Source organism: Drosophila erecta, unplaced genomic scaffold (genome assembly GCF_003286155.1).
Source record: "Drosophila erecta strain 14021-0224.00,06,07 unplaced genomic scaffold, DereRS2 tig00000283-arrow-arrow-pilon, whole genome shotgun sequence".
NCBI classification, from domain to species: domain Eukaryota; kingdom Metazoa; phylum Arthropoda; class Insecta; order Diptera; family Drosophilidae; genus Drosophila; species Drosophila erecta.
The window spans coordinates 612027-638982 of NW_020825217.1; the positions used below are offsets into that span (position 1 = coordinate 612027).

General features: G+C 40.6%; 1 protein-coding gene across 1 annotated transcript in view; it reads left to right on the plus strand.

Moving 5' to 3' along the window:
- The window catches only part of LOC6555726 (protein sidekick), a 65633-nt gene that overhangs the window by 10807 nt on the left and 27870 nt on the right, over positions 1–26956 (plus strand). The gene's annotated exons all lie outside the window — the stretch shown is intronic.

Here is a 26956-nt window from a genome sequence, read left to right on the forward strand (position 1 = left end):
GGGGAAATACATCTCGTACGTACATACATCTCATACTTGTATGGTGCCTTAGTTTTAGCTTCTGAGCGGGTATACCGACTGGGTTAAGGGCTTTGGATACTCGTTATATTACATTGCATACGCCCTGTTGGAAAGTAGTTGGAACATGTTTGGGTAAAATAGGCATCTTCTCAGCTCCGAAAACTGGGCGTCACTGTTTGTAATATGTCATTTCACCAAAAGATTCACTAAAAAGAGTATTACAAATTCGATGTTGCAGGGGGGTGAAGTTACACCACGGTTTTTGTGCTTGTTTCTGCTTCGCTGTTGTTGATTGCGCATCATCTTAATTAATTTGACATAAATTGCAGGCGAACTAAAACGCAAAGAGGGGCATGTGTGTTGTATGTTGTGTGTGGCCCCCCTTTGAATTTCTTCTCTCCTGCCAACCAGTTGCCCACAGTCTGAAGCAAAAGTTGGCGCTCGACAAATTTGTTTGCTTAAGCCCTTTTGTCTGCCTGTGCACTTGTGTGCTTGTTTGTTTGCTCGTACGTGTGGCAGTGTTAGTGTGGAAGTCTGAAAAGGACGATTGGGCGAGTAAACTTTTAATTGCATTCACTTTGCTTCGAACATCTATATACGCATGCATATCTGGTAGTTAATTGGTCATCTTATTGATCGAAGACAGCTTCATTAGCAGTTCCGAATTATAGTCAAAGTTTCACTCTATTCGCTCCAGCGGATGGGTTTAGTGATAAATCTATTAGTAAATAATTCGTTTTCAATGGGGACAGTTGCAGTGCTATTTTACAATTATTTTACAATTTTCATTGAAAACTGTTTATTGATTTCAGATTTGCCAGGCAGAAGCTTATTGTTCACATAAATTGTGAAACTTATTCTCGAGGTCAAGGAGATCAAGTGGATGACTCAGTGGAGTGTTCTCGATTTTGAAAGCTTAGCCCTGGCACTGTTCTTAATTTTCTTGCAGCAACTTTCGTTGATTTCTCCCAGTCATTAATCGTAATAGAAGACCAGAGACCAAAACAAACTTCGCTAAATGTTTAATTTTGTTATTTGCCTTCCGTCTGCTTCTTTTGCCAATTTCAATTTTTAATTTCGGCGCCAGAAAGCGAAAAAAGGGAAAGGTTTGTCTCTGATAGGAGGAAGCAAAAAAGTAAATATTTTGCCTATTAAAAGCTGAAATTGAAAATTGCTTTATGGCCCTGCCCCTTCCCAGTGTGATTTTTTTTCAGCTGCTGGCAAAGAAAATTAAGTTAATGAATTGGAAAGCCAAAAGGCAGCGATGGTGCGAGGGGGGTTACGGGTTACGAGTGAAACAATATTAATGTGGGGCTGCATTGGCCCTTGGTTAATAAATAAAGTTCATCTGATTGTATCTGGGCCATTGGTCTTTCTGCAGTGAAAAGGTGTGGAGTGTTTTATGAGTGCTACGAGAATCTTCATATCTTCAAAACTGGACGTGGGCAAAAAAAACTAATTGGTGGGCAAACATGGGCAAACGATTCCACCTTTCAAATTTCAAAAATTCCATTTTTCCGAACCCAGCTTCTTTTAGCTCTACGAGAATTTAATTTCCCTGGCACTGCAAGTGGGGAAATATGTTTAAAAACTCGCCAAATTTGATACCAGCTGTTCCTTGGATGTGAAAACCCAGAACATCTTCTCCTTTTTAGCTGTCACGCCTTGTTTTTTGCCCGCCGGTCGCTTATTATAATTGTTTTGTTTGTTTGCTTTTGCTTTTGCTTTGGCTCTGGATTCGTTTGTTGTTTCTTGCTTTCTGCTTCAGAATTTAATTTCTATTCGGTTTTGATTCCCTGCCCCTACTCGTTTTCCCTACACACACACTTACTTGGCCAATGACTTTGGCTTCACATATTCAAAATGTTGTTTATTTTGTTTAAGCCCATTATATTTATTAATACTGCGTTCTGCGATCGCCCTGGGTCTACTATGCCCTTTTTGGAGCCACAAATTCATACACTTGATGCTAAGCGTTTGGTGTTTGATTGCGACATTATGTGCCTTCCCTCGTCGTTTTCCTTTGGCGACAATATATCGTTTAAAAAAATCATGTGCAATATTTGAAAAATTCGTATAAAAGCTCTTTTGAGTAGAGCAACTTTAACTGTTTGACAGGCAAGTCTAACCGCATGGCACGCCCCTTAACCACCCACTCGCATGGCGGCATAAACCAGAAGGAACGCTACGTCCAGTGCCTCGCCTGTCAGATACCCCTTACTCTGCTGAGGCGTATCTGTCTACTCAGCTGTTATAGCACTTCTATACGATTTCGGTATATGTTGAATATAATACAATTAAAATAAACCTATGTTTATATGCAGAGGGAGGTAATGAGCTCGGAAAAGCCTTTTCCCAGCTGATTTATACCGAAGCTATAATACCCTTTACGCAACGAGTAACGGGTATAACAAGTTGCCACATTTCTGTGTTGCCTTTGTCAATTTTCTTCGTTTTCAGTGGTCTACGCTTCATTTAATTTGGTTTTACTTAAAACAAATATCAACTGTGACGATACATTGGTTTTGTGGGCGTAGTGCCGAACAGAAAGCGTAGGCGTCAGATCTCTTGCCTATATATGCATGTACATGTATGCATGTATGAGAAAATACAATTTAGTTTGGAATACATTTTCTGCAAGAATTTTATTGTGATTTTATTGTGATGTTATTGTAATAAATATCATACTAGCTGTCCTATATCCAGTAGCCTTTTTAATTGCTCTCTCACACAACTGTTGACACTGTTCCTTTCCTCACCATCGTTCCCCTCCAGTTTCTGTCGCTGCTGCTTAATTGAGCATCAATTAAAAATGTCTCGCCTCATTAAATATACGTTTAAGAAAAATAAAACCAGTGAAAGAAGATATAAACAGAAGAGGAACAAAGTAATACCAAAGAAAAACAGATAAAGCGCAGAAACAGCAATGAAAGCAATGTTCCTCGCAAGGCTTCTCTTCATATTTTCTGATAGGAGTGGATGTGGATCTTCAGTTTGACTTCATCATTCCTCCCCACCCATTTGTCACTGCTCCTCATGCACATGGGGCTTGGACACTGGCAAAGTTTTGGCTTTCTCTTGTTGCCGAGGAAGTGAACTCCAAGTTAAGCAATCAGCATATGAGTATCTCTACTTAAACCAACTGCTTAAATGCTGTCCTCGGACTTTCACCCGTTTAAAGTCAAACCAACAGTCTGTGTTCATCATCTATTTACGACTATATTGGAATTCTCAGAACCATTTGAGATATTCGATTGAGGCTTCTCCGGGCTGCTGATTGACAGCGACACAAACATATTGCAGATGGAATCAAGTTTTCCCGGATGCATTTTTTTGGGTGACCTGCAACCTTTGGTCCCCGGGACCTGGACTCTGTAATTAGATTAAAGAGTTTTTCGACTTGCTCTCTCTCTCTCTCTCTCTCTCTCTCTCTCTCTCTCTCTCTCTCTCTCTCTCTCTCTCTCTCTCTCTCTCATTTCTGCCCTTGCCATGACCAAATTAAAATAATTCCAGCGAACATAAATGCCAAGTCCGTGCATATAAATCAAATCTTTTTCACTCCGCCCCTTTTTTCGAGCTCCGCTTGTAATTAAAGGATGCACACCATCCAGAAACCAGCGGGAGCAGGGTTTTCAGTGTTTTCACCGTTTTCAGGGTTTTCATGGTGTACGATGTTGTCACTGAGGGGTGGTGATTTTTTAGATACTCCTGGTTGTGGGCTCTATGGGCAACACATGGATGACACAGATGCGAAAAGTCCATAAAATGCGATGAAAAGGAAAAGCTTAGCGGAAGGGCAAGAATTTTTCAGCTGGAGCTGGAGTTTAATTTAAAGCTGTTTAATCTAAGGCGCAGTGTGATGAAAATTGATCTGGCGTGTGTTATTTGACAAAAGTGGTAAAATCCAAATTTTTAAATACACCTGTTTTTTTAGGACTTTCAATTAATTATTTATTATTTGGCCAAGCATCTAAACACCTTTCGGAAAATGGTTTCATGAGCAATAGCTGACAACAAAAATGCTAGAGTCAAGCTTTTGGGGGCAAAGTTAACGAGGTATGTGGCCTTTTGCAAAGTACACAGGTCGACTGAGTCTCGGCAGATCTGCTGTTTGTATCCAGCTATCTTCTTTCATCTCTCGGCTGTTGTATCCCGCAGATCCAAAGCGCATCCTAACCTCAAAAAGTGAGGGATTCCTATGCTCGCGGGCGTCCTGTCTTCCTGCCCCTCCCTCTACTAGTGTGTGTGTGTGTGCAATGTGGCGCACTTCCTGGTTGGGCGCACGTTGCTTTCCTGCCCTCCCACCCCCTTTGTCACCTCAAACCCCCATTTGTATCTAAAATCCCCCTCCCAGCGGTGTAGCTGTTGTGCCTGCCTCTGTTTGTTAATGAAAAGAGTGAAGAAAAGCGACCAAGAAGCAGAATTTGAAATGGCACCGACCGGTGAATACCGTGCACATTGCATATAATGCGAAAAGTAATTTTAAATTTTGTGGAACACATACTTAGTACACTTTGAACTTGGTTAGGTCTCAATAGTTGACTATTCATATTTACTTTGAGCTACTGAAAGAGCTTCTAAATGTTTTTTAATAATTTGCATATTCTGTAGCTTGATATCTGATGGTATTTTAAATTAGCTGCCAAAATCAACGATAACTAATAAATGAATCCCATTCCATCCTATCCTAAACCAACTCATCCTATTATTTTCCATCTCTTCTCACGGCTGCCCATCTCATCGCCCCAGAATGTTTGTTTGCTTAGGTCGGGGCAGATATTTTTCCAGCCATCTCTGCCCCTGAGTCCCCGATCATTTTCCTTCATCTTGGCTGTGTTGTTGCTGTTGTCGCCGTTGTTGCTGGCTTTCTGCAACTATTTTGCAGCAATTTTTCCGCACTCTGCTTGTCAAATTATTTGTTGCCTTTACTTGGGCTCATATATTTCCCATTCTACGGCTCTCTGCGCCACATTGCGGAATGTGAACTGGACTGGGCTTCTTGTTGCATTGCTTCTAAACCGTTTGCAAGTGTTCCGCGCCCATTTCGGAACGTGTTTTCAAACTGTTGGTTTTCCCGCATCTCTCTTGACTATCCGACCCGGAGTTAAACTTTGGTTTTTATGCCGTTTGCTGGAGTAATTAAAATGGTGAATGTCCATAAATAGAACAGCTGGAAATGGGAAGCTGTGTATGTGGCGGAAACCCAAACAGAAACAGAACCAGAAATACAGAAACACAGAAATATGTAGGGGAGCTGAGAGGCGGGAAACAGAAGCTGCGACTCAGATCTTTAATTGAGATCATAATTCATCGGAACTCTCTACTCGGACTAGCCGAGGATCCCTCAAAAACCCAAACCCAAACCGAACGCACATAAACAGTTTGTCTGTTCCAGCAGGAAGTTCGTATTTAAAATAAAAAACTGGAGACAGTCACGCACAACACACAAGACAAAAAAAAAAAACAAAATAAAAGGCAGAGACATACTTGTCGGTGGATGTGGACGCACAGGCCAGAATATTTAGTCAATTGGCATCGAGACCTTTGACTTCGCCGTTGTGTCCATTTTCCTACTTACTATGTAGTTTCCATGCGCGACATCAGTGTGGATTTCAGTGGCTCTGCAGCTGACTTCTTACCGAAGAGATAGGGAATTGTTGAGATTTAACTATGGGCCAGCCAACTTGAGGATTGCAGATCGTCAATGTCATTATACAATCCTTGGTACTTTGAAACATTTCCTATATTTTGAAGATCACAATGACATTTCTCCCTTTTGTTCCTGTTTGATCCTTTTGTTCGCTTAACTTTTATGCTGGTTTTGCGTTGGGTTTGCTGGGGCTGTGTTTTAGCGCATTTAAAAGTCATTAGTTGCAGGCTTCCATCCACATTTTCCAGCCATATCCAGAAGAAGTTCCCTTCAGCATTTTCTCCCTGCTCCACCCAGTTGCTCTATTCTGTTTTTGCTTTATTGTCTGCCCTTGGTTATTCTCCGCTCCTGTTTTGGTGTGATCAGTTGGCCAAGTTCTTCTCCTCGGGGCTCTTTATCTATCGTTACTGTCATTAGTTTAGTCCTTGGTTTATGGCTTTCCCACATCCCCACATCCCACATCCCCACCCATCACTCATTGCCTGTCGGCGTAATTATGTCCATTAGCGTGCCGTGCCGCGCCGCAGTTGCAGGCACAAGAGGCCAGGGGCAGTTTTAAATTCTGAGCCCGTCTCGAAGTCCGGAGTCCAGGCCGTTTGGCTGAATTGCCTTGGCACTTTCCTCCTCTGGTCGCCTAGGAACTTCAAACAAATGTGTGCAACTCACGCAGCCACAAACAAACCTACATGCGCCATCTCAACGATACAGAAGGTGGAACACTGAATAATAACAAGACGGAAAACTATGGTCGAATCGAGTGGCTAGGTACCTGTTTTTGCCTGTCTTGAAAACAAGCCACATCTGTTTAAAATTTGCGTTCCATATACAGATATTTTTCTTAGCAGATAATTAAATATTTACATTATGCTGAGGAAAATATTTTATTAACTATCCCTTTGAGTCCATCGATGTGCTCCCTTTCCCGTGTTCTGAAATTCTCCTTTGCATATCCGATGAAGAAGAGGGGGAAAGCTGGGGGAATCCCCATTGGGCAAATGTTGCCAAAATGCTTTTCTCACAGACGTTTGAGGGCTAGACGCTGTTCCCTCGACTTTGATTTGATTTATTTATTTATTTATTCTTGCCACCGACTGTTGTTCATGACGTTTCACTCATCCCAACAAAATTGCAGTTTATTGCTTTTGTTTGGTTTCAATTGCGTTTATTTGTTTACTTTGTTGTTTCGTCGTGTGTCGTGTTTGGCTTTTTGGCACACTCGAGTTGAGTGGTAGACATTGGAGACACAACAAGTGTGTGAGGTCAGTGCAGTAAAATACAGTTCTAACTTCTAGAGGACGATACCACGTATTGAACTGGTTTGGTTTTTATTCTGTAGCCCCATCACCACCATTGTTAGCCACGCTGTCTGGGATTGGGGCCCTGCTCACAAAGAGGCCCCGTTTAGCTAGTTTAGTTTCTTCATATTTTCATGCCATGTCCAAGCGGTAATACCCTCGTCAGCATTAAAGTGTAATCCAAGTTGAGTATCCTATGCCGATGGTCAATTGGTCGTTGAAGCTACAAATCAGCTTCCTCAAGGAATGCATCCATAAGGGGATGGAGGGGATGGATCGTGCCTTCCATGTTTGCTTTGTCGCTTGTCGTCGTCATTTAATTGGGCAGATAACGCGCCACGAGTACGAGTTCATCCACGCCAGAAAGACATTGTTTTTGTTTATGAGGCACATAACTGGGACACCGAAACAGAGAAAGGCATGCGTCAGAGGGCAGAAGATGGAATCGGGGAGATATCACCGAAGTGAGGGCCTCAAAATTTGCCTAAATCAACTGTCTGGATGGCCACGTGGCAGCTGCGTCTTTTGCCCTTTTGTTGTGCGGCTTGGAGCGACCCAATTCCAATTCGAAATCTGAATCTTAATCCAACTCAAAGCCTGCACACCATTCCACCCTATTCGAATGCTAAAATAACACAAATCCGAATTCCATAATTTCCACTTTTCGAATATTAATTGGTTCTTGTTCGCTTTCTTTCGTTTCAGGTGAGTCTCTCGTCTCATAGAAGATGATTCATTTCAGCCATTCATATAGCATGGAAGTATCCTTAAAGTAAACATTTAGTTGGTAAGCTACTTTAAACAATGTGAAACTTAGGCATAGATCGATAGAAAGGAGACTGATGGTAATTGCTTTCAGTTTTACGCAATTCGAGTTGGAAATGCAATCGAAATACAATGGACTCGAAGTACCTTATGATAATTATAAATGGTTTAAATTATTCCTCCTTTAGCACCCTAATAATATAAAATATATAAGGTTAAATCGAATTCATACATGCACCTTAAAGCCGTTTTTAAGACCGCAGTTCAGAGTTCATTTTGGCTTGCAGAGCATAGCTTTCAGTTGCCGTTGGCTGACTTCTTCGCAGATTGTATTTTATTGCACTTGCACTCTTGTCAGACGCTTTGTGGATGCTGCAGATGCACATGCAGATGCACATGCACATGCACATGCACAATTACAATCACAATTAAAAAGTGCATATAAATCGCATTCAAATTTTATGGTTGACAATTTGTGCCCTGCTTTTTGTCCCTTTTGCTCTCTTTCACTCGTTCTCGTCGTCGTTCATAATTCACTCGAATACATTTCGTTTCTCTGCCGCCCAGGAAATTATTCCATTTTAATAAACCATAATTTATTTATTTTTTGGCTATTTTTAATTAAGCAATTGATAGATTCCAAAAAGGCCGTCCCCCCGACCTGGTCTGCCAGCTTTTTGGGGGCCAAAATCGATGGAATTTAATTAAGTATTTCCCGTTTTCTTGTCCATAAACTTCTTCCATGCAGTCGAAAATGGGTTAAGAGTTGGTGGAGTGGAGGTCACGAAAGGAGCTTCAGCTCCGCCGCCTTGTTTATTTCCAACCTTTTCCTTCATTTTCCGTTTCCATCGTCGGTATCGTCAAGATGTCAGCCGCGAGCACAGAATTATGTGTAGCTCCACCGCTTAAAAATCATACAGAATTTACTACACACCCACACCCAGTGGGCGAAGTGGGTGGAATGACTAGTTTGTTGGCCTTTTGTCTTGTCTACTTATGGCCGTTTGGGGGGATAACGAACAAAGTCACAAAGTGCTGGGTGGTCACGTTCGTGTTTCATGTGAAGTGGATTTGTTTACATGGAATAATTACCAGCAGATTAAATATATAGTACTATTATTCGGTATCAACCCATGTGAGTTGGATAACCTGCTGATAATCAAAGCCTAATTACATGTTATTGCGTTATTAGTAAACCATTTATTTGGTCCATTAGCTGGTACCCAGCACCCAACCAGCCCGAAAACACCAATTCAAATTTTCTAAATAGGAATAGATCGCATCAAATGTTTGCCCAAATGAGGGACCAGTGTGCCAGTATGCCAGTCGCCATTTTCGTGGCCCCAATCAACAAAGTCGCAGGTTATCTGCCAGCACCAAGTATCCGTTACTAATTAGGTCTTGCTTCTTGGCGTAAACTAATTTTCAAAGTCAATGCCGCTACGTGGACCACCTTCCACTTTTCCCAGTTTTCCACGCCTCTGGCTGACCCCTTCAACCCTTTCAGGCAGGATTCCCTGGTCGTGTCTCTATGGGCCCATTTGCCCTGGAGCCGTGGGGAAAACCACTAGCACCTTCAAATTTGTGTGAGTGCGTGAAAAGTTTTCATTATAATTCCATACGTACAGCTTCACACATACTATTAGATGCTCGTTTAAAAGTTTTCAACTTTTGGGCAGCAAAAGAAAAGAATGGGAAAATTTATAAAACTTGCAGAGCAAAGAATATCGAAATAGTTGGTCAATATGCAAATTTTGTCGATTAAAACAAGCTTAAGAATCATAAGTGTTGCATGGATGTTGAAACATGGATGTTTAAACATGCTTTAAACAAACTTTAAGGATATAACTGGCTGGTTTTGTCGAGTGTTGTTACGACGAGTTACTCATGAGATTTGGGAAAACCTCATAGCCCCATACACAGGCACGTGGGAGGTACGGAGCCAAAACAAAAACGTGTTGATTTGCTGAAATCATTTTCATTTGGATTTCCATTTGCAGTGCATGAGGAAAAGTTGCCCATTGCAGGAGTCAATTGTTTTAGCTTCTTTGTTCTTTGTGGCTTGGGTTTTTGTGTTTTCTGGTTTTCTGTGTTCATTCTCCGAACTTTCCACATCCTACCTGTCAATGTGCCAATAGTTCCCGGCATGAATTGATTTCGTTGACAACTTGTTGGAGACTTTTTCGGTGCCTGCATGCTCATGCTTCTAACCCGCCATTCAAGCCCACCAATCGTTTGTTATTTAATAAAGAATTCAATTATTTGATTTTCAGTATATTACCAGTATATTGCCTATTAGTTTATATTTAATATGCAGAGGCTGAGTAGCAATTTGTATTTCTTGTGCACAAATCACAAATGGACAACGTACAACCCTTTTATATTGCGGCTTCTGCATAGCATTAGAAATAATTGCGAGTTTTTGCTGGTGAAACCGAACTACAAAGGGCAGATTTGATTATCTTCCTGAGATTGCCCAGCAACTGAGATTCGTGTAGGCTGCTAGAACCGCCCCAAGCCAATCCTCTCGACCATTTTCCCAATGGTTTTGTGGTTACGTATGCGAAGGTTCCAATTCGCAGCGATTCACAGGAATTCTTCATTGGCTATTCGACTCTGACATACAGAAATTCGCTGAGCTATGTGAACGCACTTTTGTCAATCAATAATGTGGCTCAGCGTCCAATTTAATTACTTCTTTGCGTGATTACATTTTTCAACGTGTTCACATATCAACTCCGTTAAGTTGATGCCTGCAGCAAAGATTTTCTAAAGACGAGTGAGTGATTAAGTGGAAGAAAGAAAGAAAAGCTTAAAACAGCCCCATATCATGTTCTGTATTCTTTACACTGGGCTTCTCGGGCTTTGCCTCTCGACCTCAAGCATTCAATCCAATTCCGAATGGTGATTCATTTTCATTATCCTGCGCATTATTCATACTTGTAAAGCACTTGCTTTTGCACTTGCTACTCCCGTGTCCCTCGTGGAGTGGGAATAATGATAATTGAATGTTTATTACTGCGATGACAGAAATTAAACAATCAAACGCTCCACTCAAGCAATGTACGAGTATTTAAATGTACGAGTATAGCAACATTCTGCAGCATGCCGATCCGAATCTGCAGACAAGATTGCTTCCAAGCAGGATGCAAAATTTCTCTATGCGCAAAGATACATTTCCTCCCTTCTTAAATACAAGTCCGCCCTCTTTCTTTTTGGCCTCCTCAATCTCTGTGACCCCAGACGTTTCATTTTGAGCGTTAATTAAAATTAAATAGGAAAAAAAGAGAGAGGAAAATAGATTAAACTGGAAAAGGCAGCTGGGAGCTCCTTATCGTTGGACCCGCCAAGAAGGAAATGGCTAAAGAACGCCAGACTATAAATATTCTGCAGCGGGGCCAAAAGGGGGCTACCCGAAAATAAAACTTCTTATTCTTGACTGCTGTCTGACAGGCGATAACAACACAAGTTGACTGCCCTTTTCGAGTGTCTCTGTTTTCCAGGGCCTTGGGAAGTGGAAAGTGAACGTTTCGACTGCACTTATTTAGAAATTATGCGGAACTTAGTCTTTGTGTCTTTGTGTCTCTGTGCGTCCTTCTGTCGTTTCCATCGCTGCAGCTTTTTATTCTACAACTCTGTTTCTGGTTGTCAACAACTTGTTTCCCGGCAAAAGTTTTGGCTCGTGTTTAAAGCGGGACTATAGAACAGGGCTTAGAACACAGAAAAAATCAACGCTTTGGTATGCACCCACATTTTGTATCTTTTCGAGCGATTTCAAAAGTACGATTTGCCGTAAAGAAGCTATTTCGCTTTATTTTTGGCCTTGAAAGTGCTTAATTCTGCGTATAAAGGAGCACGAGCTTGTCTTCGATGTGGGGCGAAACGATGGAGCCATGGGGCTAATGTAGAGAGCTAGACTCGACTGATTGAATTGCCTGATTGCTCCGATTGTCGCTGCCAGACGTCATCAACATCATCAATTTAGCAGACAGAGAAAGCGATGCGAAGGGGCAAGGGGAACACAGCGACACAGCGACACAAGTTGCAAGTGAACTGAGTGGTTGAGTGGCTGAAACACTTCTGGAAGAGATGATAACGTGGCCAGTGAGTGTCCAATATCATATTGACTATCATATAACTATTTCGAGTGTAAATAACTGTGGCCGGAATTGGAAAATTAAGGAGAAAATTTGAGCTTTCGGGATTTTATCGGCACGGCTATCTACACACCTTATCTCACTTCACTGTATCAATTTATAGGCCAAGATTTGTAGTTGTTTCCGATTTTTTTTTGGAACAAAAACTGACCCACTTTGTTCGTTTACTTTCGTTATCTGTTCGCGCAGCGATAAATGTGAAACGTAAACATTTTATTCTGGCCGATTACGTTTGAGCTTTTAGTGCGAGGGTCGCAGAGTTCGCAAGCAAGTTGACTTAAATGAATTAGAACGATAACGTTACGCGACTGATTCATCAATGAACTATGTTGGTACTGGGATTTGGTGTTCGTGTCGATTGCTCGAGTAATGATGCACGTGTAATGTCATCTTTTCGAAAGCCAATGTGCTCGGAATGGTGGTACTGCTAAATGTACTACTACTTCTACTACTGGTGTTACTACTACTTCTACTACTAGTGCTACTACTACTAATGCTACTTCGACTACATAGTTCGACTCCTACTACTAATTTTACTTCAATTACTACTTCTAGTAGTACTAATTTTGGTAGGTACCATTTGTTTAATCGTTATCGCCCGTGCTCTTGCAACATCTGCCGCCTGCATACAGTTTAAACACTCCCTTTAAATGCCAGTGAAGTGGAACCACCAACCACCAACCCCGGAATCACCCAAACATGGCTTCCTGTTTCTTTTTTAATTGCACCAGGTAGTAGTAAGCCACCTCCAGTTCGATGTTCTCGTTCTTCCTCCTGAAAGAGCCGCTCAACTGGAATATTAAAATTTAAATTAACAAATAAACGAAATTGAGTTACCTTCCGTTGCAGCTTTTCACTTTCTTCAGGGTGTGTGTTCTTTTTTTTTGCGTTGCATGCTATTGGAGCTGTTGCAATTCTAGAGCTGCGCAACCAACAAAAAGAGCTGCCATTTGGGTTAAAATGATTGGCGAGCGGGGTAACAAAGCACAAAAGCCACGGCAAAAGAGGCCTAAAAAGGAAAAAGTCAATGGCGCAGCAACAAAAGCAGCGAAATAAAAAAGAAAACAAAGAGCCAAAATGAACAAAATGCAGTTCACTGCCTTCACTGTGCTTCCTTCACCTTTCAGCCACATACTCGTATGTACACACATGTACATAAGTACATATGCATTTGTAAAGTGTGCTTTGCAACCACATTTCATTTTTTTCGCTATCGACACTTGGCGATTTGTTGCAGCGTCCACTATTGGCTTTTGATTGCCTTTGTGTGCGAGTGTGTTCCACTTTTTCGCCCGGAGAGCGGGGGATACCCTGTAAACCAAGAGTGGGGCTATAATATACATGTATTCGTTTTGGGGCTGAAAGTGGTGTGCCGAAAACAAGCAAACCCACTTTTCATCTTTAATCATCAGCGTTCATCACTGATTTACTTATACATTTTTGTTCAGTGCTGGCAGAATGTAGTTGAAGTTGAATATTTTCACATACAATGAATAATACAGTACTTGCTTTTTTGGAGAATTTGAGGAGTTGTATTACAGCAGGGCAGGTGTATGAGTTTCGTTCATTAAATGATTAGTTAGTTTTCAAGTCCTCTTAGTGCTCATCTCGTGTTTGTTCTAGGTTAGTCAAGAAAACCTTATGGTTATATAGCTCTTTTCCTTTACCTACCATTTCTGTCTCTGTTGTTAACTGCTGCATATTGCAAAACTGACCCATACACCAGGGGGTTTTGCCAGAAAGGAGGCAATGGGGGGGAACTTCTCAGCCAAAAGCAGCATGCATAAAGGCGGAAATAAGCCACTTGAAGTGACCTCAAAAGCCAGTTGCGAGGGGTCCGAGAAAAAGGGGGTTCGAACATGTGAGTAATCGTGCGCGCCACTTGCCACTGCCACTGCTGCCACACTGCACATTTTGACACACCTGGGCTAGGCTGCTGCAGGTTTTGTTCTGTTTCTGCGGCCAAAGGACTCCAGCTGGTCTCCTTCCTTTCGGCTTTCCTTCGATTCACTCTTTTGTGGAGTACATACGCGCATATACATATTTATATATACTTGTAAAATGCCTGAAATATTTCAGCAGCAGCTATGACGGTGGCTCGAACAAAAGGTTAATACTTTGACGGCTGGAAAACCTGATTTACTCGTTCTCCACGTTTGGCTCTCTTCTCCTTTGATTCTTTTTCTTTGGAGGCTTTTTATACTCCTTAGTAGTGAAGTGGAAGGGCATGCCAGATTCATTGATTAGTTTGTAACAGGTACAAAAGATGTTTTCGGTTTTCATTACGCTTTCACGTCTGTAATGCACATTTGCAACAGATGTCGTTGTTTCGAAGGCACTGGACTATATCATTCTTTCTTGTTGTACTTGTGAAGTCCATTGCTGCATCATCTTCTTCCAGAAAAAACCCGTTGTAATCAAAATAGAGAAATAAACAAAAACATTTTTAGACGATTTCATCATCATCATCGGAAGAACCAGACTGCAAGCGTAAAAGAAGAAAAAATTAAGAAGAAAAATTAACGGATGCAACATCACCTCCCCACAATCCCCATATTCCCCTGATCAATTTAGCTTCTCTTGGCGTTTTCAATAATGGAAATACGAAACTGTTTGTAAATCCAGTGCGATTGCCATTGGGTTTAAAGTCGATGGCAGAGGAAAAAAAATCAAAAGGAGTGGGGGAGTGCATCTTATAAACGATGCATTTCGCAAATTGGGTTAATGCGAGCGCGATATGATTTGAATTAGACAACTAATTCGCAGGAAAAAGAAAGAAAACACATTGGTGTGTAATGTTTTGGAAATGTGGCAAATTCGAAATCAAACTTTATTGCCCTAAATCAATTACTTAAATAAATATTTGGCAAACTAGACATATTCGCCCCCTGCCCAATTCCCACTGCCCCAAGCCCCAAGTTTCATGAGCAAGTCGAATGGGGGATGATGTCAATAGGGGCGCGAGCAAGAAGATTGCTTCGGGGGTTTTGTAAAAATAAATTGCTTTGCTCAATTAGCGGTTTTCCCCCGTTCATTTATCTAACCCTCTTGACCATTATTGCATTTCTCAATTGCCTCGAGGAGCGACTCTCCAAGCTGAATTCTTTTCAATTTGGGGGCACTCATTTTCCGGGGCTCGGGTTCGGATTGGATCTCCCTGCTGCGGATTGATGGAGATGGGCTGTGGCCTTATATGTGTGTGTGTGCCTAGTTCCCTCTCGCTCACTTCAATTTGTTTGATTAGCCAGGTGACCCCACACCCACCTCCCACAATCTCGGCTACCATCTTGGCTGCGAAATCTGAGTCGAACGAGAGCGTCTCAAATTGTGGGGTTTAATCGAGCTCTAAATTGTCAGTCAGCCAACAGCTATCCAGCTATCAGCTATCAGCTGTGCCCCATGTTTCTTGGGCGTGTGTGTTACGCTTCAGCGGTGGCAGCAAAACCTAATTATAATAGTCAGGCAGCAAGAGAACAACTTACACACGAAAAGGCACCGTAAAATAAAAAGCGGATGGGCTTACATTCCATGCGGGTATTCATTGGTGCACAGATGCCGTGCGATTGTAGTTCAGTGAGGAAATAATCGGTTTGTTCAGCTGTAGAAGTGCCAAATCGTAATCATAATCATAGTCACAGTGCAGACTACTATTTGAACGTTTTTGGATTCATTTGAATTACACTATTCTCCCTAACTAGGCAGTTTCGCAACCCTGTAATTGCCATCTCACGCTGCCATCACCAATATTTTAGTGCTACGGATGGTCTGGCTTTGTTTTAACGTCGGGTTATCTCTCTTTATGCCGCGGAAGTTTCTCCACTTCGAACGAGTGCGTGTTTGCAGGGCCAGACGTTCTCAAGTGGCAAGTGGAGTCAGGGGCGTGGAGGTGGAGGGGGGGTGGATGCACGCTCCTCAGTCACGGATGGGGAGCCCCGCACTCTCCCGCCTCACAAATGCTGCAGCTGTCGCTGACAGTGCAAGGAAATGCGCTAATTATGTTGTTCTTGCCACTGTTGTTGGCCGGGCCAACTCTTCTTTCATTTGGACCCTCTTCTAACCCCTTCTGCGACCTTGATTGCCATTGCGATTGCCATGGCGGAAGACGAGAGGACGAGAGGACGAGAAGGTGCTCGGCAGAACAATGAGCAAAGTTTCGAGGTTAAGAAAATGTCAACGGGAAGCGAACAAGTGCAACAAAATGAGAATCGAAAGTTCCCCCGATAATTGTTGCCACATATGAATGTTGTTGTTGTTCAAAGCGGTAGTGTTCAATAAGAGGGGTGCAATGCAAATAAAATGCATTATTAAAATGATAGCAAATTGGCGAAGGTTAGGCGTACCAAAAATAGAACTGTTTTATGTGCTCCAAACTATCCGCTGATTTGGCTTCTGCTGCGTAACGTGAGAAGCAACAGATGGCAGGCCAGCTGAGAAAGGTCCAGAAAAGCCAACCTGATTAATGAAGATACAGACTGAAAAACAAGAAAACGAACACACAGTAGACAGTAGACAGAACACAGCAAAACTTATTTATATCTAACTTATAATTCCGAGAAGCTACCGACTCAAAGTGAACTACTTTAGGTACAAGTACGGGGAGACTCCAAGGGTCCAATAGGGGCACCTCCACCGGCCCTGTGTCGTGTTGCCAAGATGTCGTGTCCAAGTCCAAGTATCTCCCAATAATATGGCAAAGGTTGCTCCATGTGTTGCCAGCAGAGAAACACTGACAGCTTTTTGAGAGGTTGTCTGTTTGTCTGGGTCTGGGTCTGGGAACAGCAAGAGGAAATAAAGTCGCAAGTGGGGAAGCAGGGAATGAAAACACTGGCAAGCAACAGCGAACAGACAATGACAATTGCTGGGAAATCATATTAAAATAAAAGCGCAATAAACAACACAGCCCCATAAAGAGCAAAACAGGAGGAACTTCCTTTTCTTGGAAAGTTGCCTGCCTCTATTCTTAACACGCACCACCCACCCACTCCTTAATTCTTCCGTCCTTTCATTTTTCCGTCCCAAATCCCGGACGATTCACCGCCGGGCTTATTAAGTCGCATCAAAGTACTCATAAATTTTGTGAGGTTCACCTGGATGGATGCCCCTTAGTAACTACATGCCGCAGTGAATAAACTTGCAATAGGGAAATATGGGAAACATTTTAAATCATTTTACAAGTCGTCACACATTTTCTAAACCTCTGCATACATGGGAGGCCAGTATTTTTATAGGGGCCTCAAATTAGTGAAATGTACCGAAAAATATGAACTGAAAGAGCTTCCTAGCGCAATTTGAAGATACGATCCACATACAGAGTGTGTCCTTCATGCTCAAATGATTTCCGTTGTTGCCACCGTTGTTGCTTGGCGCAAATTGTGCTGCTTTTCCTTAGCGGATTTTCAGCGCTGTTCCACATATTTTCCTTTATATTTCTTTGCAGCAGGCAGGTGCATTGTTGCCGCCGCCACCACCGTGGGTCATAATGAGCTCGGGAGTGAGAGTCTTTGCCAGAAAAGTTTAAAGGAACCACCGAAGCTACAGAAGCTGCAGGAGCTGCAGCGGCCGCTGATAAAGCAACTTGACAGCCGAGGTGGCTAAGCTCGAGCAGAATGGCCGTGTGCTAAGAGAATATGGCATGCCATCCCACACTGGACTTAAAGAACAACGCTGTTTCGTTACTATTTCAAGGGCGAACTAATACACTGGGAACGCAATGTGCTTTGTGTGACAGGATACGGATACCCGATGATTTGAAAATTTAGCCAAATCAGACCATCGCCGTCATACCAAATGTGTTTCTTTCACTGTACAGACCGGAAAAGAGCCAACCGAAAACGGGTTTTCCTGTGTGAAAATTCAGCCAGAGATGAGAAATTACGGCGGGGCGGAGTTGCATATGACCGAACTGGTTCGGTGCACAAAATATATCTTGGCTAAATGTACCGGCAGCTTGGGAAAGTTCACTTTTGTTTTAATTGCATCTCGCAAGTGATTATCGCTTGAATGCAAATCTGTGAGAGGAAGGCGGCACATACGTTGGCTGACTGAAAGCTGCCTCAAAGTGCAGAATGCATATACGGAGGCGAAAGAGGTAAATTGTGGTCGCACTTGGTGAAAAATCTCAAGCACATGGGAAAAAATAATTACCTGGTTGCCAGAAGTTCTCTCTATATGAGCACTATAGAGAAAAGAGTACAGATATGTAATGTCGGATAACAATCGTCATAAAACCAACTCGAACCCATTATGAATCTAGACAGCAAATAAAGGCTAAGAAAACAGCGACTATATGGTCATTTGCCATTTGGTTAGCAACAATGTCAGCGTAAAAAATGTTTTTCCAACTGTGACCCCGGAATTTCCTTTCTCCAAACTTTCCTGTGCGATGACAAACTAAATGCCAGCATCGCAGTCGAGGGAAATAAGTGCAGAAAAGGCACAGACAAGTAATAATACAAAAATAGGGAAAACAACGTGAAAATCAATAATCTATGAACTTAAGTTTTTTGAACCCTCTGCTCGAGTGCTCTGCCAGTTTAGTGGCACACATGCATATAAATATCTAGCTGTGGAGACTTATGGTCATGGCAGTTGGCGTAGGACACATAAATAGATAGATCGTGTGAGCTGTTTGGATCAAATCATAACATTTCAGCATTAGATTAATCCACTTATCGTGGATTGTGTAACATTGAACTTACACATCGAGTAGAATGAAATGGGGTTTCTTATTGGTAGCTTTAAAATGTCTACTTCGTTTTTATAATCATTTTTTTTCGTTTTCTTTCAATAGTACGAATTGCATGGAGCTTATTCTCGTCTTAGTCGAGTGGAACAGCTTTTGGCAAACATTTGGGCCTATATGTGCAGCCAGCTCCCCGTTTTTCTTTCTCTCGGACTTTCCCTTGAAGTGCCAAGAGTTTTCCAGGATGTCACTTTAATAGTTTGACTGCCACACTCCCTTCGCGTCCGTTGTTGTTTAGGCCCTTTCAGTTTGGCCATTTGTCGCACTCGAAACTTTTGCACAGATAAGTCCGCTCCCAATGTTCAACCGCCCACGCTCAAGGGAGTTGCCAAGTTGATCGTCTTTTGGTTGCGGGCTTCATTGATTTCTGAATGGTTTTTTCATGTATTTCGGCGACAGCAGTTCAAAGTCAGCTAGGTTGGCGAATTAGTGTTTGAGTTTTGTCCTAATTCCCTGGGACTTCTACCACTTAACCCTTGCGTCCCGTCCCTATTAACCCCTGCCTCTCAGGCCACTTTTAAGCCCTTGTACGGTGTTACGTGCGTAAACGCACCCGCTCAGGATTAAAGCGAAAATCACGGAACGAATTTAAGGAATTCATTGGGGAGTGAGAAGAAGAAAATAGGAGCAAATATCACCAAATAGCACTGAACGAACAAGTGATAAGTGCAATTTTCCACGTGACACGGAAGAAAGGGACGGGTGGTCGTTGGCGAAAGAGAGAGAAATAACGCGGATTAGGCGGCGGACCAGCGACAGCAATGAAATTTATGAGACGTGTCAACGACGTCTGTTGGCTGTGGAAACCTAGGGTATGTGTATGTGGGGAAAATACGGAGCAAATGGGGAGGAACTGGAACCCTGGCAAAGATAAAACTATCGCGTGAAATAGGGAACTATTTGTGGGGTGTTTGGGGTAACTCCTTTTGATGAACGACAAGAACGTCAGCTGGACAGAACAATTAAATGAAAATGGTTTGAGAGTTTCATTGCAGCTGGCTTTTTAAATAAAGGAGAATTTCATTTCACTTCCACTTTCAAAAGGAAAATTTGGAATGAATACAAAAAAATAAGCGCAACAAATCTTAGTATTGTTTTCAATTTCATATTCATATACTCCACTCCGGGAATATACAAGTATAAATAACACTGTGTACCCTCTCGCTTCTTCCCACAATACGCCTAAAAGTAATTTAAAGTCACATGTGGTTTTAGCCGGGTGAAGAGAGAGTTGGGGGAGCAGTTTTCCCTACCGAATACTTTTTGAATAAATTATTCGCTTCTTGGCTAGGGAAATCTCCCACAACCCCCGTGGGGAACGACCACACCCCGCACGCTAGTTGAAGTCAATAATTACCGAAAATGTTCTCATCTCTTGAAACTATTTTGGGGTGACGGTTTCTATTATTATTGAAAATGTGCTGCCCAATAATCTGAGGCCCCTAATTCTGTATACTCAAAGGCAATTCAAATGAGATCGTACCATGTATGTACATACATGGATGGCATGCCATGCGTATAAGGGCGTTATAGATTCGGAAAAGTGGAATGTGACAATAATTGAGTTTATGGCTTATTTAACTTAAATTAGTTATAGGTCCTTAAATATTTGTTAGTATAAAAAAAAAAGTATTTAACAAAATTTTTTTTTTTTGTGTTTATTAAGGTGACCTTTTTATCTAATTCATTCAGCCAGCTAACACAGGTTAAACAATTTAATTCATAATTTTGGATACATTTCGATTGGAAATTTAAATACGAGCTCTACGAAGCATGACATTCCATATTTTAAAGTTGTGGCCAAAAAACTGATTATTTTATATCGGAAAAACGACTATTTTTGGATACATGGCAAATATTCGATATTTTCGATTGGAATTTTTATCATAACTTCCATAAAAATTATCAAAAAGATAAAAGAATACCAGTTTTGAGCAGCTAATTACCAACGCTAAACATCCCTATCACTTTTTGACGGATTTGGGAAATTACATTTTTTTGTGATTTTTTGTCTTTTTTTGTAAGGGGTAACAGCATCAAAATTTGGAAAAAAATGGCCAAAAAATTCAATTCCTATTTTTGGATACAGTTCGATTGGAAATTTAAATACGAACTCAACGAGGTATGACATTTCATATTCAGACAATTATTTTTAAAGTTGTGGCCAAAAAACTGAGTATTTTATGTCGGAAAACCGGAAAATCGACTTTTGGCAAATATTCCATATTTTCGATGGGAATTTTCTTCATAACTTCCATAAAAATTATCAAAAAGATAAAAGAATACCAGTTTTGAGCAGCTAATTACCAACGCTAAACATCCCTATCACTTTTTGACGGATTTGGGAAATTACATTTTTTTGTGATTTTTTGTCTTTTTTTGTAAGGGGTAACAGCATCAAAATTTGGAAAAAAATGGCCAAAAAATTCAATTCCTATTTTTGGATACAGTTTGATTGGAAATTTAAATACGAACTCAACGAGGTATGACATTTCATATTCAGACAATTATTTTTAAAGTTGTGGCCAAAAAACTGAGTATTTTATGTCGGAAAACCGGAAAATCGACTTTTGGCAAATATTCCATATTTTCGATGGGAATTTTCTTCATAACTTCCATAAAAATTATCAAAAAGATAAAAGAATACCAGTTTTGAGCAGCTAATTACCAACGCTAAACATCCCTATCACTTTTTGACGGATTTGGGAAATTACATTTTTTTGTGATTTTTTGTCTTTTTTTGTAAGGGGTAACAGCATCAAAATTTGGAAAAAAATGGCCAAAAAATTCAATTCCTATTTTTGGATACAGTTCGATTGGAAATTTAAATACGAACTCAACGAGGTATGACATTTCACATTCAGACAATTATTTTTAAAGTTGTGGCCAAAAAACTGAGTATTTTATGTCGGAAAACCGGAAAATCGACTTTTGGCAAATATTCCATATTTTCGATGGGAATTTTCTTCATAACTTCCATAAAAATTATTAAAAAGATAAAAGAATAACAGTTTTGAGCAGCTAATTACCAACGCTAAACATCCCTATCAGTTTTTGACGGATTTGGGAAATTACATTTTTTTGTGATTTTTTGTCTTTTTTTGTAAGGGGTAACATCATCAAAATTTTGAAAAAATGGCCAAAAAATTCAATTCCTATTTTTGGACACAGTTCGATTGGAAATTTAAATACGAACTCAACGAGGTATGACATTTCATATTCAGACAATTATTTTTAAAGTTGTGGCCAAAAAACTGAGTATTTTATGTCGGAAAACCGGAAAATCGACTTTTGGCAAATATTCCATATTTTCGATGGGAATTTTCTTCATAACTTCCATAAAAATTATTAAAAAGATAAAAGAATAACAGTTTTGAGCAGCTAATTACCAACGCTAAACATCCCTATCACTTTTTGACGGATTTGGGAAATTACATTTTTTTGTGATTTTTTGTCTTTTTTTGTAAGGGGTAACAGCATCAAAATTTGGAAAAAAATGGCCAAAAAATTCAATTCCTATTTTTGGATACAGTTCGATTGGAAATTTAAATACGAACTCAACGAGGTATGACATTTCATATTCAGACAATTATTTTTAAAGTTGTGGCCAAAAAACTGAGTATTTTATGTCGGAAAACCGGAAAATCGACTTTTGGCAAATATTCCATATTTTCGATGGGAATTTTCTTCATAACTTCCATAAAAATTATCAAAAAGATAAAAGAATACCAGTTTTGAGCAGCTAATTACCAACGCTAAACATCCCTATCACTTTTTGACGGATTTGGGAAATTACATTTTTTTGTGATTTTTTGTCTTTTTTTGTAAGGGGTAACAGCATCAAAATTTGGAAAAAAATGGCCAAAAAATTCAATTCCTATTTTTGGATACAGTTCGATTGGAAATTTAAATACGAACTCAACGAGGTATGACATTTCATATTCAGACAATTATTTTTAAAGTTGTGGCCAAAAAACTGAGTATTTTATGTCGGAAAACCGGAAAATCGACTTTTGGCAAATATTCCATATTTTCGATGGGAATTTTCTTCATAACTTCCATAAAAATTATTAAAAAGATAAAAGAATAACAGTTTTGAGCAGCTAATTACCAACGCTAAACATCCCTATCAGTTTTTGACGGATTTGGGAAATTACATTTTTTTGTGATTTTTTGTCTTTTTTTGTAAGGGGTAACATCATCAAAATTTGGAAAAAATGGCCAAAAATTCAATTCCTATTTTTGGATACAGTTCGATTGGAAATTTAAATACGAACTCAACGAGGTATGACATTTCATATTCAGACAATTATTTTTAAAGTTGTGGCCAAAAAACTGAGTATTTTATGTCGGAAAACCGGAAAATCGACTTTTGGCAAATATTCCATATTTTCGATGGGAATTTTCTTCATAACTTCCATAAAAATTATTAAAAAGATAAAAGAATAACAGTTTTGAGCAGCTAATTACCAACGCTAAACATCCCTATCACTTTTTGACGGATTTGGGAAATTACATTTTTTTGTGATTTTTTGTCTTTTTTTATAAGGGGTAACATCATCAAAATTTGGAAAAAATGGCCAAAAAATTCAATTCCTATTTTTGGATACAGTTCGATTGGAAATTTAAATACGAACTCAACGAGGTATGACATTTCATATTCAGACAATTATTTTTAAAGTTGTGGCCAAAAAACTGAGTATTTTATGTCGGAAAACCGGAAAATCGACTTTTGGCAAATATTCCATATTTTCGATGGGAATTTTCTTCATAACTTCCATAAAAATTATCAAAAAGATAAAAGAATACCAGTTTTGAGCAGCTAATTACCAACGCTAAACATCCCTATCACTTTTTGACGGATTTGGGAAATTACATTTTTTTGTGATTTTTTGTCTTTTTTTGTAAGGGGTAACAGCATCAAAATTTGGAAAAAAATGGCCAAAAAATTCAATTCCTATTTTTGGATACAGTTCGATTGGAAATTTAAATACGAACTCAACGAGGTATGACATTTCATATTCAGACAATTATTTTTAAAGTTGTGGCCAAAAAACTGAGTATTTTATGTCGGAAAACCGGAAAATCGACTTTTGGCAAATATTCCATATTTTCGATGGGAATTTTCTTCATAACTTCCATAAAAATTATTAAAAAGATAAAAGAATAACAGTTTTGAGCAGCTAATTACCAACGCTAAACATCCCTATCACTTTTTGACGGATTTGGGAAATTACATTTTTTTGTGATTTTTTGTCTTTTTTTGTAAGGGGTAACATCATCAAAATTTGGAAAAAATGGCCAAAAAATTTAATTCCTAGTTTTGGATACAGTTCGATTGGAAATTAAAATTTTTGACGGATTTGGGAAAATACATTTTTTTGTGTTTTGTGTTTGAAAGAGACCACCTCTCTAAAATTATCCATACTCGTAAGTTTACCTTTCTGGAAACTATTTTCCAGTACGTTGTTTAAAAGGTGTCAGAAAAAATAGCTGGAAAGGAGGAAACGCTCAACCAGCGAACTCAAGTTGAATTGTTTGTGCGGACTAAAGTTTGATTGATGTGCCGTGTCCCGCGTGCAGACAACATCAAAATTAGGTGAGAGACTCTGGAAGTTGAATGCAGACTGAAATAGGAATTTGGATAAATTCCCTGGTCAAATAGAGGGAGTGGGATGATTGACGGTAAGGAAAACGAGCCGGGCATTCTGATCACGCTTTAAGAAACCAACAACGAAAATCATAGTCAAAAACTGAAACAAACTGCTATGTAATCTGATCAATATGCTGTGCGGGTCATCAATATTTCAGACTAGCTCGGGTTTCTTTTAAACGGAATCCTTTTAAAGTGGAAATGGGAGTTGAAACAGTTTGGATTTTTATTAACGAAACGTTTTTTTTTTAAATCCTAAATTGTAAAAGTTCTATTATTCAATTTGTTCCACATCCATCGTTAAAATTCAAAGGACAAACCTGTGAGTGTAGGCATACCAGCGTTCCCCTAAAACCTCTTAACATGCCACGCTCTTCCTACGTTGTATCTTTCCTGTGGATTTTGCTTGTGCAAAATGATATCAGATTTAAGTCCGGTGTGCATGTGTTTGAGGGTCTTTTCGCCTCGCCTCTGAAGAGGTGACCTGACCCCGAAGAGACCACCCAGAAACGCGCCCTCTTGAACCCGATAGCTATAGCCAGCATAAGCAGCATGTGTCTGTTTTATCATTAACTTGAGTTGCCGCATGAGGAAGTTACTTGGGTGTCCTGTGAGAGCCGGATTCCAGTCGGTTGGTTGGCTGTGTGAAAGTGTGTGTTTTGCATCATTGGGCAAACAATTGCAGCAACAAAAGCCGAGGCTGCTGCTGCTGCGGGTTTGCTTTAGTGGCTGCAATTGCTGCGTGCAGCATGTGTTGCATGCTGCGTGTTGCTGTGAGTCGGGCACTGACACAGTTTCCTGCCAACCTGCAGCACTTCAGTCCGTGTTGCAAATTAAACGCATCGCTAATAGGAGCCAGCTGACAGGAAGAGAAAAACAACGAACTGCAATAAAAAACGCAAATGAATCGCGACCTTACTGTTGGCATAAATGCAACAAGACGTTTGCGAATCAAAATGCATTAAAGCTAGTTGTGTAGTGAATGTGCGTATTGATTACATTCTGATCATTTTTCCCTGTGCACTTATAGTCTTAGCAGCAGGGATTATGTACATAAGAAGCTGCAGCATGAGGAAGGCTGCCGCCCGACTGCACACCAGCATATCAAATGTCCGATATGCGGAGAAGCCATGCAAAATGGAATTCCCTGTGGGCTGCGCAGGCGCAGAAAACCACAAAAGCCAAAGGGCGGGCCATATCCATATACCCCAATTCTGACCGAGGCAAAGGAAACCCATTCAGCAAAGGGCGTGCCGGAGACAGCCACGTGCAGTTTCCACAGCCGCCAATGCACCTCGCTTTGTTTCCCACCTGCCACCTGCCTCCTGCCGCCTGCCACCTGCTTCTGCAAATCATCAAGCGACCCTCTGCCACCCAAACACCTTTGCCATTTCCACTCCTGTTTCCATGTCCACCTCCCCTCGATGATGGCAATTTAACGCCTGCTTAGTTTGATAGCTGGCCAACTTACAATGGGGCAGCTGCCACTGAAGCACCGAGAGAATGTTGCGGTTACGAGTAAACAGATGGCAAATTGTACGCATTTGGTATTTATATATACATCAAAACGCTGATGGCATTGCTGCCCACATTAGCTCGAGGATATTTTAAACACATTCATTTTGCTGATTAACAAGCAAAGCAATGATATGCACAGCAACATCATCACTTAACAAGATCTGTTAAAGTGTGCAAAACTAAATTTGCAATCTGGTTCTGATGCGATCCTCAATTTGGCTCAGTGTTCTATAGATGGTTAGTCATCACGTCAACGCCAATGGGGCATTGGTGGCCTGTGGCAAAAGCGTCATTGACTCGGGCTGAAACCAAACAAGGGCTCCACAATGAGAACAACAGGGCAACGGCAAACAGTGAGGTGGCAGAGCACACACACCCGCTGGCAAACTCCGGTAGAAATCAGCACCATTGCCATCATCACCATAGCAATCGACGACAAAGATCAAAAACTGAAACTGACCACTTAATTGGTATCCTCAGCGGTTTAGAGATGGTTCTTCAGGCGCTGTCAGCGTTTTGGAAGTACGGCTTTGCTGGAGAACACAATCAAGTAGTTCGAAGTGTAAAAGTACGTGCACTACTATTTACCTAAACCTTTAAAAACCAATCAACTTCATTCGATTTGAACTAATTACCCAGTTTTTATCAGTTCCGGCAGTGCAAACGGCGAGCTTGAAGACCCAAATTGTTCGCGGGCCATAAAATGGCAGAGTGCTTTGATGTTTTGTCTGCGAAATGTGAATGCATGCAATTTAAATTGTTTATTGCTAGCTGAAAACGAATGAAGCCAGTTACTCATGCATGCGTCGTTCTATATCCAGAAAAGTGTACCACCACCAATGAGAGTTTCCAAATGCAACACTCACGCGCAATTTCCACTTGACGTCAAGGCCCCTGACGATGACGATGAGTGCAAATTTGTCCACCTTCGATAGCGACTTTTTTCTCGCTGTATCATAGCTCCTATAAGTATTACAAGTTGAAAATTTCTTCTGTCATCATTAGGGTTATCCTCAACTTTGAACGGATGTGAAGCACTTCAGAGCAAACACTGCAGAACTATTGGATTCTGTTGTTTTAGGAAAACCACATTTTAATTTCTGACCGAAGGCCTTCAGGCATTCGATTTGTAAACCATATATTCAAGTTCCTTTT